This window comes from Dioscorea cayenensis, chromosome 16 (assembly GCF_009730915.1).
Source record: "Dioscorea cayenensis subsp. rotundata cultivar TDr96_F1 chromosome 16, TDr96_F1_v2_PseudoChromosome.rev07_lg8_w22 25.fasta, whole genome shotgun sequence".
Classification (NCBI taxonomy): domain Eukaryota; kingdom Viridiplantae; phylum Streptophyta; class Magnoliopsida; order Dioscoreales; family Dioscoreaceae; genus Dioscorea; species Dioscorea cayenensis.
In genome coordinates, this window is record NC_052486.1 from 12,743,869 (window position 1) to 12,759,285 (window position 15,417).

The 15,417-nt window shown below is 42.4% G+C and overlaps 1 non-coding gene across 1 annotated transcript; it reads left to right on the top strand.

Moving 5' to 3' along the window:
• The first annotated feature begins 6,854 nt into the window (after positions 1-6,854).
• LOC120279777 lies at positions 6,855-6,961 on the top strand. The gene has a single exon (XR_005542079.1). It is a non-coding gene; the product is annotated as a small nucleolar RNA R71 (small nucleolar RNA).
• The last annotated feature ends 8,456 nt before the right edge of the window (positions 6,962-15,417 follow it).

The window sequence follows — 15,417 nt, forward strand, 5'->3', positions numbered from 1 at the left end:
GGTGTATCTGATTCTTAAGAGTATACCCAACCCTACTTCTAGGTGAAAGGTCCCTAACCCCCTACAAGGTCTCAGTGGAGAAATCTCTCAATCTCACAACTCACACCAAATATGGTTGCATAAAAATTATGGAATACGGAGATAGAATACACAAATCGCTAGGGAAAGGGGACACTCCACTATCTCATGACTCACCCTCTCAACCCTCTTCAACCTTGGGGTTTTAACCGTAATACAGACCTCTCTCTCACCAAGGCAATAAATCATGCAAACCAAACACCATAAGATCAATAAGGGAAGCAAGCATTAGGCAAACAAGATTGAAACTCAACCAAACTCGGATTGAACACAAAGCAAATCCACAAAAGATTAGAATCCTAGGGTTCACAAGCCCAAATAACCTCTAGGGTTTAGCTCTCCATAGAGCAAAATAAAAAACAAACCATCAATAAATAAATGTATATAAAAGCCATATATATAAACCCCCCTATATATGATTAGATGTCCTTGATGGAGAGCTTCGATGTCTTGATGGAATCCACTCCGAAGCTAAGGTCGTTGGTGACTTCCTTGATGCTATGATGGAGAAGGAATCAATCAAAGTTGGTGAAGAAGCACCTCCTAAGCCACAAAGACCTCCTCTCCAAACCCTAGCCATCTCACGCCTTCAAAAGCTTCACAAAAGATCTCAAAGAATAGGGAGAAAGGGCTATTTATAAGCCTAAACCACGTCTACCACGTGCCTTCACATGACCGTGTGAGATTTCATGTGCCTGAGTGAGTTACAGAATTTCTCATGCAACTGCAGGGAATTTTCATACGGCTTCCACACTTTTCTCTTGAGGACACATGGTCGGAGTACACATCCACATGGTAGGTTATAAGACTTTTATCATCGAATCATCATTTGGAAGCTCTTGCATTCTTCACACAAGTAGGGACATGGGGTGTGACTGCCTTTGTGCCATTCTAATCGCTTCCCCGCAAGTGTACGGGATCGCCAAGTAATACCCCTCGTGCGAGCACAAGAGAGTCTTATTCCCAAGGGCTTGAGAAGCTACTCTTACTTCTTCTTCACTATGTTGTTTAACCTCCAAGTTTGAATGTGATAGTGATAAAACAAATAAACAAGTAAAATGCAAATAAAATGCTAACAATGAAGGTAAGATATGGGGAATAATCAAGGAAAGAAAGCGGTCACGGATGAGGATCCTCTCAGGGCCTACTAAAGTGTGCAGGATGCCAGAACTAACATGCAAGTGGCTAGTTCGACCGAGAAAACCCTAGATTATGTCAACCCGATGGTTACAGCAATTAACCCCTAATCCGCTACAAGTATTGGATACGGAATCTCTTCCGCCCAAATCCTCCTATGATTGCAATTGGAAAGGTGATTTTCTCAAGTTAGGGTTAGAATACAAGCTAATACTTGACCCTAGAATTGGAGGGGTATAAATACCCGATGGTCACTGCGTATTTATACGTGTTTCCCTTCCAAACTTGGTGAGTCTAACACTAGAGCAATGATCATGCAACCTAGCATTACCTAAGAATTGATACACTGAGTTCTCATGCATACCAAAGCATTCAAATACACCAAGCAAGGATCACAAACAAGCCAAAAAACAATAGAAAGAACTAAGCATCCATACAGGCACAAGTTGACCCCAAAGGTTCACCTACATCCGGTGACCTTGGGGTTTAGTTGTTCATAGTCATCAAATACAACAAGAAATCCATGCAAACAACAAAACAAAACATAAGAACCACTCCCTTAAAGAATGAAGGCCGGAGAAGCTTCCAAAGATACCACACAAGAGGTGGCTTCCCTTGTCTTCAACCTCCTCTACACAAGCCCTAGGAGTATATCTCGCCCAAAATCGCGCTCTCCTCACCGAATCCTCCATTGAAATGCCCTCAAAACCTTACTTCTAGCTCCGATTTGGTGTGGTGGTGGTGAGCTCCAAGAAGAAGGCTTCCTCCTCTCAAAAGAAACCCTAACAATGCTTATAAAGGGATGAACTCGGGCTTCCCTGCGGGTGTCCTCATGCTCACAATACTGCCCACGAGGATGGTCATAATACTACCTGTAAGGAAATCCAGACTTAGACTTTTTCTGAAATTTTCATGTTCCGGGCTGCTACAGTGCATGTACAGTGCCCGGGTCCAAAAATGACATTTTCGATGTCGATTTCTTCTTACATTCCGTCGTTGAGCTCACCTAGGCTTCCTTTGTGCCTGAAACATGAAATAAAATGATTAACCCATAAAAAAGGCATCGAGTTCTGAATAAAATACAATAAACATGCGCATTGGTACGTACAAAATATGTACATTTAGACATTTATCAAACATGCCCACACCTGAGCGTTTGCTTGTCCCCAAGCAAACAAACATGAAGAACAGGGGCAAGAAGATAAATGGCTAAATGCATGACCTCAAGCTCAAGTGTAAAGGACTCCACAAGCATGAATGGATAGAAATCAAGAAGTGAGTTGTTCAATAAATAGTGAAGTGATAATAGTTCTGTCTCATCTAGAGTGCTCTTGTGAGTGTGTGTGCTAACTCCCTCTTAACCTCCACACCCTGGATTACCCCAGGATGCCCATTCACCCCACACAAAATAAAAATGACATTAAGATGCTAAAGACATCTTCAATACTCAATTAAGAATCCTCTGGTTCATAGGTAAAACTCTAACTTTCAAGTGGCTATGTAGCAAGCATCAGGGGAATAAGAGAGATACTTTATTTCTTTCACACATATATACAACATACACATTTTTTTTTTCTTCTGAGTCCGACTAACGTAGACTGCACAAAAACTTTTACAATCTTTCTGAAGGATGCACATGCTGATTAGGCATAAGAGCCACCCAACGTACTCGAATATAGTCTACATAGACACATTCATGCTATAATAGCAGAGGAATACTGTCATAGACTCATTTTTTTTTCATTTTTCTCATTTTTTTCTTTTTTTTTCTTTTCTTTTCACATGCACATACTGTATCTCATGTCCCCAAGTATAAAACTTACTACAATAGTTCACTTTAAGGTAGAGAAAACAATAAAGGAACTCAAAAGTGCTTAAAAGTGCATTGAAGATAGGATTTAACAAATTAATGCCAAAATCATAATGATGGGATGGTTGGAGTGTACAAGGTGAAAGTGCTTGTGAACATGTATAAAGGTGCACAAAAGATGAAACAGATCTACATTCAAGCAAAGATAGTGTACAACTCACAACTATCATTCTACCAAGTCGTACATTGTCTCCAATGTAACTAAATTAGCATAACAAGGTGGGAAAGATAGGCAATAAATACAAGGAAATGGAGTAAGAAACTTCCCCAGTCAGGTGATGAAGAGATTGACAATCGGGTCCAGACTTAGGGAAAAACAGTGTGATGAGGGCCAGATGCTTCTTCCCGAATGCACGAAAGGACATAGCACTTGGTTGGTGAGTGAATGGACAATGCTTCGCAACCTCGATGGTGTTCGAAACTTCTAGTGTTAACTCCTTGTAGGTGGGCTCTTTAATGGAGAATAATTTGTCCCACCCACTATGGGAGATGAGCTCCAAGATGATACCATTCAACCCCAACATCTTCAAGACATCCCAATCTATTTTCCGAATGGTTCCAAACCCCTTCCGCAATAAAAGTGCATAACGTGTCTTGTGCTCTTCATTCTTAAACTTTGGTTCGTTGGGAGGGGGAGAAGGGTCCCTCCTAGCCTTCTTATAGGCCACTTTCTTCACCCTCATACCTACAAGACCAAGGGAAGAACAATTAACCAAGTTTTAAACAAATACAAGCTCAATGGAATGAAAACTAGTGAAAAATGCCAGTGCTACAGTAAACCCGAAAAGAAATTGCAAGAACCTTATTTGTAAATGGAGCACAACAAATTTGCAATCACATAGTCTCATTCCACACATGTTCCATCATCCAAAGAGAGCAAGAAACCCACAGAATCAGCCCAAAAAGAACATCAAAAGCTCAAGGTTTGAGAGATGAGAGACATACCTTAACCCTAGAGTAAATGGGGTGATTCAAAAGTTTAAAATGGCCAAGAGAGTGTTTAAACCATGAAATTCCTTCACAAAATAAGATTAGAGGAGGAGGAGAGTGATCTATAGCAAAAGAAATGAGTGGATTTGGTGGAGAAATGAGAAAGTTATGAGAGAAAGAAGATGAGTGTGTGAGTGAGAAGAAAGAAGATGAATGAGGGGCTGATTTAAACCCTCACTCGGGTGTCCTTGCGGGTGCCCTTGCGGCCACAAGGGCAACCGCAAGGGCCCTCGGGATTGCTCATGGGTGACTTTGCGGGTGCAAGGGCACCCATGAGAACTTCTGGATACCTCACGGGTGTCCTTGCTGGCGCAAGGGCACCCGTGAGAGCCCTCTGGATGGCTCACGGCCTCTCTCATGGTCATAAAATGGGCAATTTCCAGATTTACATAAACTTAGCCTCCTCCAAACCTAAAAAACAATGAAAACAAAGCCAATTTAAGCACATAAACACTCAAGAATTTAATTTCATGGAGTCTAATCATCAAATCACTGAAGGCATTCTCAACGACATGGATGAAAAACATAAGAAAGATGATGAACTAGGCTACCAAACATGCACAAAAACTAAAGAACACAAACCACAAACACTCAAGTAATACGAAAAGCGAAGGTAAAGAGTTCAAAAGCTTGGGTTGCCTCCCAAAAAGCGCTTGTTTAACGTCGTTAGCTTGACGTGTTTTACCTCATGATCATGGTGGGACATATGGTGGAGAGTTACCTCCATTTTTTGGCAAAGTGTTGTTACCCGGAAAGTTCATTGAGAGACATGAAAAAATTTGGAACTTGCCTTGGCTCTTGAAGTATAAGCGGTCTACCTCCTTAGGTGGCATTGTGGGGGAGAAACACAGTTCTTTTCAATCTTTCATTCGCTTTTCTCCACACTTTCTTCAAGGTTTTATTTTTCTGTCCATGAGGTGGTGGGCTAGCCTCCATTTGGGCTACTTTGTGAGTTGGTGGAGGAGAGGGGACCTTGGCCTCAATCTCATTGATCTCGAACCCCTCCAAGTACTTGTCCAAGGGATTTAGAGCCAAAACCTCCTGCACACAATCAGAGATGATTAAATTAGTATTATCAGTAAAGTATAAAGTATCATCATGATCAAGTGTGTTTTTCATTGCTTCGGGGAGGGTGAAGACCACTTGTTCATCTCCAACTCTCAAGGTCATCTTGCCTCCCTTGACATCAATCAAAGAACCAGAAGTGTTAAGGAATGGGCGACCAAGAATCAAAGGGACTTCAACATCATCGTCCACATCTAAAATCACAAAGTCCACTGGAATGATAAGTTTGTCAACTCAAACTAGAACATCCTCAACCACTCCTCGAGGTCTTCTCAATGAGTGATCTGAAAGCTATAGGGTGATGCATGTGGGCCTCAAATCTTCTAACCCTAACTTCAAGAACAAATTATATGGCATCACATTTATGCTAGCCCCAGAATCAGCTAAAGCATTTTCTTTCATTTCTTCCCCAATCGCACAGGGGATGATGAAGCTGCCGGGATCGGTGATTTTCTTAGGAAGCATCTTCTAGATCACAGCAGAACAATTCCCCGACAGAGTCATAGTCTCTAAGTCTTCTAACTTCCTCTTGTTAGTGAGGAGATCCTTCAAGAATTTAGCATACTTGGGCATCTGTGAAAGAGCCTCGACCAGGGGGATGTTAATGTGAAGTTGCTTGAAAATGCCAAGGAACTTTTTGAATTGGTCTTCTTCCTTGTCTTGCTTGAGCCTGGACGGGTATGGCACTACAGGCTTATACTCAGGCCCCCCTCGGATCTGAGACTTAGGAACATCTTCATCAGGCTTCTTCTCACTCTTTTCACTCACATTCTCACCTGAACTAGGGTCTTCCCAAACGGCTACCCCATCATTGGAGGCACTTAGGCTCTCCTTGGCCCTTGCCTCCAACTTTTTCCCACTTCTTAGTGTGACAGCCTTCAAATGCTCCCTCGGGTTGCTTTCTGTATTGCTTGGTAAGCTACCTGAGGGTCGTTCTAATTGTGCTCTAGCAAGCTATTCCACCTGGTTCTCAAGAGATTACAAAGATGCTTGAAGATTTCTCAACACAGTGCTTATCTCACTAAACTATCCCCCATGCTGTGTTAACTGATTGTTAATATTCTGAAATCTTGCCTCAGTATTAATCATGAACTTTGCCAACATATCTTCAGTAGTATATTTTGTGTCTTGTGGTTGTTGGGGCTGAAACTGAGGACGTTGAGATGGTGGTGGCCTTTGTTGTGACTGACCTTGGTTCCAAGAGAAATTTGGATGGTTCTTCCATCCCGGGTTGTAAGTGTTGCCTAAAGCATTTCCCGGAGCCCTTGGTCCTCCACTGCCATACTCTACTGACTGAGTCGGTGCAGGGGAAGCAACAAGAATGGGGCATTGGGTTGTTGCATGCTGAGCACCACATGTTTCACATGACATCACTACCTTAGGACTTGAGCCAGAACCCAACATGAACTAATCAAATCTCTGTGTCAAAGCTTCAACCTTTGTGGCCAATGCATTGTTATCCATGACACTCTTGGTTAAAACATCCACTTTTGCAACCAAAGCAGTGGTTTCATTCACCTCGTACAGCCTTGCTGCTCTTGATGCCTTTTATGTAGTGCTCTAATGACATTCGTTGCTAGCCATGTTCTCGATTAATGTTTCAGCTTCTTCAGGGAGTTTGTTGCTCAAAGAACTACCAGCTGCTGCACCGATGAGCTACCTTGTAGCATAATTTAGCCCATTACAAAGCATCTGCACTCTCATCCATGCAGGGAATCCATGATGAGGGCACATGCATAGAAGATCCTTAAACTGTTCATGTGCCTCAAATAATGTCTCAGTGTCCGCTTGCCTGAAGGATGAAATCTCCTATCTTAGTCTTGCAGTCTTGCTTAGTGGGAAATATCTAGCAAGGAACTTCTCCTCCATGTCTTTCCATGTTGTGATGGAACCAAGAGCTAAAGAAGTGAGCCATCTGTATGTCGCTCCTCTCAAACTAAATGGAAATAATCTTAACCTAATGGCATCATCAGATACAGAGTTGATCTTGTAGGTTAAGCAAATTTGAAGGAAGCGAGAAAGATGAGCATGTGGGTCCTCATCAACTAACCCATCAAACTGTACTGAATTTTGAACCATCCCTATCGTGCTTACCTTGATGTCAAAATTATTGGCCAGAATAGTAGCTGCTTGGACACTAAATTCCTCCTCGGCAAATTGTAGCCTCTCAAAATCGGATAAAGTTCTCCTTGGTTCGGCCATACCTGAAGGCTCACTAGATTCAACCCGGATCTCTTGTTGTCTTGAACTTTCGGCCACTTCTCTCAACCATTGATGCAAGGCTCGTTCAATCTCGTCGTTGGGCTCAAGCGATTATCTAGCCTAAGATCTCAAGCGATGGATTTTACTCTACTAAATGTAATTAAAGCTAAAACGATATTTGCCAACAAATTAAAGAGAACCCGCAATAAGAAAGCAAGAGAATCAATGAAATGCAAAGGCCTATGGATGTGGATCTCCTTGAGGGGTTATCATGCAACATGGATGATGATCTAAAGATGCAAGGGTAAAATGGACCACGAGATTCAAAGATTAGAACAACCCCAATTTCTCGGCGATTGAACCCTAATCCCATACGAACATAGATAGGAATTTCTCCCAAATCTATATCCCTATGATTGCATTAAGTACGAGGAAATCTCACGTAGGAGTAAACCTACTCTTCTTCGGATTAAACCTACATGGAGGGCTACCAAACACCTGATTTCTCAGAGTGATGATACAAGTATCCCCTTCTAATCCATTCATGATCTAATACATGCGAGCAAGTCATATCTACATGCATCACTCATAAAAGAGCTACGGATTTCTCCTTAGTGTAGCACTTAGCATGAAAACAATGGATTAAATCTCAAAATTACCCAAACATGGAATTAACAAGTTATCATCCAACATACATCATAAACCCCCCCAAGGTTCACCAACACCCGGTGGCCTTGGGTGTCTAGTGTGTCATCATCCTACAACAAGCAATACAAACAAGAAAAACATGACAAAAAAGCATAAATGAAACTCTCTAGATGAAATGGTAGAGGAGGAGGTGAAGAATATGCCGAATGATGCTTTATCTGCCAAAGGAGTGCCCAATGATGCTTCCTCTAGACGCGGGTCTCTTTCCTTCAAATCGTGGTAGATCTCCCTGATAAGTGCTTGTGCGATATGAATGTGAAGCATTATTTCCTTGTGTTGAACATTGCTTTCCTCGGGTTTTTACACTAATATGTGTGTTTTTATGTTACTTTCGTGCATGTAGGGTTGTGAAACCAATTATGAAGGAAAAAAGCCAATGTGGATCACAATGCACTGATTTTGGACGAAATTTTGCTAAAGTTCAAACGCGAAGATATAAATCGGGTGCGAGATGCTAGAGTGTGTGCCAACCTCCCCGTATTTGAGTTTACACAACCATTTGGAGGGGCACAAGGGCAGTCACACTCAAGCATTCCGACTTATGCACATAGAACAAGATCTCCATCATCTTATCTATCATTGAAGAAGCAAAGCGATCCACGGCATAAACGTGTGCCCGTTTATGTTACCTTGATGAAAAGTGGATTCGGGAGTATTTCTGGTAGAGTACTGTAGTAGGTTACTGTAACAATTCACTGTAGCAGTTACTGTTCATAGCCGGCCGAAAATCGCAGAAACAGAGAATCCACACGGGCGTGTGGAAATTATCCACGCCCGTGTGGAAATTCCGCATGGGCGCGTGTACCGTCCACGCCCGTGGTGTCGCCCGATTCCAGCCCTATTTAAAGTCGATTCAGCCCAGATTTTGGTATTCTTTTCTCCATCTTTTCCCCAACTTGAGAGAGGGCTCGGCTAGGGTTTTGAGGGGTATTGGCCAAGGTTTTGGAAGGGTTCTACGGCTCCGACATAGTCATTCCTGCGGAAGAAGGTTGGTAGGGGAGCTTCCATCGAGGCGTATCCCATGCCGAACGAGGGAATCCTTGGACGACGAGTAGAGGACTCTCCGCAAGACCATCGACACGACTATCGAGGGGGTTTCTTTATGGTTTCATTACTTTTACATTCAATTTCTTTGATTGTACTTAGCTCCATGGAGAGCTAAACCCCTAGTGGGTACTTGGGTGATTGTGAACCCTAGGATGTATTCGTTTCTTTGAACTTCTTTATTATGCTTTCAATAAATTGATGTTTATTGTGAGTTCCAACTTTGAATGCTTGATTGTATGAACATTTCCCCTAGAGTGAGACTAGGGTTGAGAGTTCTTGTTGGTAACCTTGTGAGTGAGTGACACACCACGAGCGTTAGACAAAAGCTAGGTTGGAGAGGGTTGAGAGGGTGAGTCGAGAGGTGCAGGGAGCGTCCCCTTTCCTCCTCGGGACGTGATAGATTCTACCTCCGTTCCTTGAGTTCTTTGCGGCCATAATAGAGTGAATGGTCTAAGGGATGATCCTCTGCTGGGGCCTAGTTGCGCGTGCAATGCAGTGAAGCGTTGAGGGGATCTTAGTATCTAGGGCTTAATTGTTGCTAGGGACCTTCCGCTCGGACCAAAGGGTTAGGTCTATAATTAGGAAGCGATTTATCACTTGGAATCCCTAGAGCTCATTGCAACTTTATTCGAGTGCGAGGTTGAGAGGTTATTTAATCTCTCCTCCGAGACATAAATAGAGTTAGGCATAGTTGACCTTAGATTTGGGACTATGTATGTAAGGATTTCCACGACTCACCATTGCATTGATTAGGTAGCATAATAGAGAGTTCTTGCACTTGAAACGATTTACCTAGGTGAAGCATCATCCGAGTACCCCATCTTTATCGATTGCCATGCCTCCTACTTACTTTTGCTCTTTTACTTGTTGCTTTTAATTGTTGAGAATTGAATCATTATCACACTTATCATTGTTGATACTCCACATAGCTAAGAATTGAATTAAGTGTCTTTACTCCCTACTCCCTGTGGACTCGACCCCGCTTACCGGGGATTATTATTTCGACAAACCCGTGCACTTGCGGGATATACGCAAGGGGGATCTTGTTAAGTTTTTGGCACCGTTGCCGGGGAGTAGGCGTTTAGAGATACTTTGCACTTTGTTTTCTTAGCTATTTACCCTTCATTCTATGGTGAAAAACATTGAGAGGCACCTCAAGAGGAATGTCAAACGGGTGAGATACTCTGAGAGGATGCACTTAAGTTGCAAAGAGTATTAGCTAACTTCATTGAAGTATCCGATGTCTGCGTCCAAAATATGGAGACCACACTAAGATGTCATGAAGCCTCCTTTAAAAACCTTGAGCATCAATTAGGAGGGATACTTGACACACTCTCCAAGGAACAACAAGCATTTGAGCAAGCAATTCAAGTTCCTTGTAGAGATGATGTGGTAGTGAACGACAATGAAGAAGTTGGGCAAATTGAGTACATTGGTGTAGAAAATGAAAAGGGAAAAGCTGAATACCATTTTGAAATTTTGGACAGTGTGAATGAAGATTGTGCTTGTGAGAGAGAAAATTTTCAAGGGGATTTGCTAGTGTCGTGTTCCTTTCAAGGTGAAAATACACAAGAAGAAGTAAATCCTAAGGTAATGGAACAAGCACTACTCTTTGGGATTGATCAATTCATAAATTAAAAGAAAAAGATTTTGGGTTTGGGAGAAGATGTGGGTAGGAGATTGAAACCATCCAATGATCCACCTATGCTAAGCTTGGACAATTCCCAACCCAAATTGTTTCCTTGGAGGCCAAAGGTAAGATGGTTTGACTCTCCAACAAATATTCCACCCCGGCAAGCAAATTTTTGGTTTAAGGGAAGTAGCTATGCAATGTCTAGTCGGGAGGAACATACTCTTTTCAAGCCTCCATACGGTAAAGAAGAGGTACGTCAAGCTTAGTGACATAAAACAAGCGCTTCTTGGGAGGCAACCCAAGCAATTACTGTTTTTCTAGTTTTTAGTTTAGTGTTTGCATGAATAAGAGCTTGAGTGTTGGTGTTTTGATTCTTATAGGACATTGCTATGCTTTTCTTGTGGACCGTTGGTGTTATCTTGTGCTTTCATGTATTTTGGTGAAGTTTTGGTCGTTTGAGCTATTTCACATGTTTTTCACTGGTAAAACTTACATATTAGGGCAGGCTCTGAGTGTGTAAACATGTTAAAAAAATTTTTGCAGAGCCTGCAGAATTTTCTAAGGCATCTAGAGAAAACAGACGGGGGTGTGGAATTTCCGCACGCCCGTGGATTTGCACTGCGAGCTCATCCAGAGAAGGCACAGGGGCGTGCGGCTGCCCCTGTAATCGACCATGCGACTATCACACGCCCGTGGGTAATTTCCGCACAAGCGTGTGAATTCCTGCAGAGTTGGGCGTATTATCCTGAGAGCACACAGGGGCGTGGACTTGCCCCTGTGGGCGACCTTGTGAACCACACACGGGCGTGGGTAAATTTTGCATGCCCGTGCGAATCTCTGCAGAGGATCTCTCCATCCCGAGAAGACATAGGGGCGTGCGTTTGCCCCTGTGATTTAGGCCTGTGAATATCCACGCCCGGTGTGGAATTTTCGCACGGGCGTGGGTCTTAGAGAATTTTCTCGATTGCATGGAGAGTCCACAGGGGCGTGCGTCTGCCCCTGTGGGTCGGGCACACGGGCGTGGGTAATTTCCACACGCCTGTGTGGATTTACAAATATGCTAGAACCGCAGCTTTTCTTTAAAATTGTTTTGGGTTTCTTCATCTTTTCACCCTCATACGTTTTGAGCACACATCCTTGCTCTCTCCTGACCTCTCACCGTCATTTTAGAGGGTTGTTAATTGAGTTTTCCGGCCGTTTTCTAGTCTTTCATTCCCATTTTGTTGGTAAGCTTCTCTTTCTCTTTTCTTTGCCAATCCTCATTTATCGTGCAGCACCAGTGTCATCTTCACCAGTAACGAAAACAGATGTACTAGCTATTGACACTGACACTTGAGGCGTCTTTACCTTCTTTGTTCTTATTTTTCGCATTTTATTTTCTACATTTTATTTTGAATTTGTATACTCAGAAAGGATTTTCCTTTTGAGTTTATTTTCATTTTGTGGTCTCGAGTTGTATTCATTGCTCTATCTTTTGTATACTTGAGTTGTTTTTATTTTATTGACCTTCACTGACCTCCCCTCGTGTATGCGTGCAGATGGTCTTGTCATCATGGGAATTGAGACTTTGTAATGGGCACGGCCAAGTTGTTTCGGCACTTGCCCTTGTGAGCTTTACAACCCGTAAGAACATTACGCCCAAGGACTTAGCTCCATCAAACGCAACACTAGGAGTTAGGGGAGTATTGTTTTGATTGCTTCTCCCACATATATTCTTCATTGATATACATTATGAGTGAGCTTGCATGTGTACATTGAGGACAATGTACAACTTAAGTGTGGGGGGAGTTTCATAATGCACACATCTTTTCTATTGTTCTTAATTGAAATATGCTCACATAGCTAATGGCGGTTCACCTTAGTTGCACGGACTGTATTCTTGAGTTTAAGAGAATTTCTAACATTGAATGTTTTCATGCTCTAGTTCTTGCTTGAATTTCTAGGAATTTTTGCCCGATTTAGACTTAGTGCACTACTCATTTTTTTTTAAACTCTTTTGGAAACTCAAGTTCGATGTTAATGGGACTAGTTATAGTTGTTTCTTGTGTTAAATTCAAAAAAAAAAAACAAAAAAGGAAAATGAAAAGAAAGAACAAAATAGTTTTATTGTTTAGTTCTGCTATTGGGTGGAAAGAGCTACCACCTATGAAGTATGAAGCCACTCTCATAAGTCGGATACTAGTTATGCCCTAATGAGAGAAAGAGCTTTCTCATCGGATGAGTGAAAGCTACCACTCCGGTAGAAAGAGCTACCACCTCGAAAGTGTGAAAGCCACCTTAGCGGCCGCTTGGGAAAGGGCTACCTTAGAGGATGTGTGAAGCTACTACCATTTTTGAAATGTTTGTTGTTTTCTTGTTGTAGATAAATAAGTCACTTATACATAGAGCTTTGAGTAGTATACTTTGTGTTGACTTGAGTGAGTTCACACACTTACACGATTTCGGGTTTGTTGTCCTTTTTCGTTCAAGTTTTTAGCTAGAGCATTGATTTTTCGTATTTAGTGTTGAAATTTCCCTTTCTTGTAGAATGCTCTCTTTGTATGCTTTGGTGAACCTAAGGCCAAGCACTTCCAATATTTCCTTCATCCATGTGCATAACATTTTAATTTTTGCTTGAGGACAAGCAAAAGCTTAAGTGTGGGGGAGTTTGATAAGTGCTTGTGCGATATGAATCCGAAGCATTATTTCCTTATGTTGAGCATTACTTTCCTCGGGTTTTTACACTAATATGTGTGTTTTTATGTTACTGTCGTGCATGTAGGGTTGTGAAACCAATTATGAAGGAAAGAAACCAATGTGGATCACAATGCACCGATTTTGGATGAAATTTTGCTAAAGTTCAAACGCGAAGATATAAGTCGGGTGCGAGATGCTAGAGTGTGTGCCAACCTCCCCGTATTTGAGTTTACACAACCATTTGGAGGGGCACAAGGGCAGTCACACTCAAGCATTCCGACCTATGCACATAGAACAAGATCTCCATCATCTTATCCGTCATTGAAGAAGCAAAGTGATCCACGGCATAAACGTGTGCCCGTTTATGTTACCTGGATGAAAAGTGGATTCGGGAGTATTTCTGGTAGAGTAGTGTAGCAAGTTATATAGAAAATCACTGTAGCATGTCCCATTCAATTTCTTTGATTGTACTTAGCGGACGAGGGAATCCTTGGACGACGAGTAGAGGACGAGGGAATCCTTGGACGACGAGTAGAGGACTCTCCGCAAGACCATCGACACGACCATCGAGGGGGTTTCTTTATGGATTCATTGCTTTTACATTCAATTTCTTTGATTGTACTTAGCTCCATGGAGGCTAAACCCCTAGTGGGTACTTGGGTGATTGTGAACCCTAGGATGTATTCGTTTCTTTGAACTTCTTTATTATGCTTTCAATAAATTGATGTTTATTGTGAGTTCCAACCTTGAATGCTTGATTGTATGAACATTTCCCCTAGAGTGACACTAGGTTTGAGAGTTCTTGTTGGTAATCTTGTGAGTGAGTGACACACCACGAGCGTTAGACAAAGCTAGGTTGGAGAGGGTTGAGAGGGTGAGTCGAGAGGTACAGGAGCGTCCTCTTTCCCCTCTGACATGATAGATTCTACCTCTGTTTCTTGAGTTCTTGGCGGCCATAATAGAGTGAATGGTCTAAGGGATGAATCTCCGCTAGGGCCTAGTTGCGCGTGCAATGGAGTGAAGCGTTGAGGGGATCTTAGTATCAATGGCTTAATTGCGGCTAAGGACCTTTCGCTTGGATCAAAGGGTTAGGTCTATAATTAGGAAGCGATTTATCACTTGGAATCCCTAGAGCTCATTGCAACTTTATTCGAGTGCGAGGTTGAGAGGTTATATAATCTCTCCTCCGGGACATGAATAGAGTTAGGCATAGTTGACCTTAGATTTGGGACTATGTATGTAAGGATTTCCACGACTCACCATTGCATTGATTAGGAAGCATAATAGAGAGTTCTTGTACTTGAAACGATTTTCCTAGGTGAAGCATCATCCGAGTACCCCATCTTTATCGATTACCTTGCCTCGTCCTTACTTTTGCTCTCTTACTTGTTGCTTTTAATTGTTGAGAATTGAATCATTATCACACTTATCATTGTTGATACTCCACATAGCTAAGAATCGAATTAAGTGTCTTTACTCCCTACTCCCTGTGGACTTGACTCCGCTCACATGGGATTATTACTTCGACAAACCCGTGCACTTGCGGGATATACGCAAGGGGATCTTGTCACTCCCCTTGAATGAAGTTGCTTTCTTGCCTTGAGAGTCTTGGACCTTGGGCTTGGATGATCTTCTAGCTTCCTTGCCGTTCTTCTCCTCCCCAAGGTCGCCACAAACCTCTCCAATGTCTCCCCAAAATATACCCAGAAAAAGGTCTAACTAAAGGTCCCTTTTCTGCCCTAAAAGTTTGTATATATACCCCCTAGTCATACGGGTCGTATAAGGGTCGTATGGGGGTTGTATAGCACTCAAAAACCCTAGATTCGCGTTCCATACGGGGTGCATACGACCTCCATATGGCCCCGTATACTGGGTAGCATGGAAATCTGGGCAGACACTCTGAATCATTCCGCTGCTACTGTGCATAAGGCCCCCATACTGGGTAGTATGGGGGTAGTATGAAATTCCTGTTTTCTTCCATTTTCGCCCAAATGATATCTTTTTGTTCTCC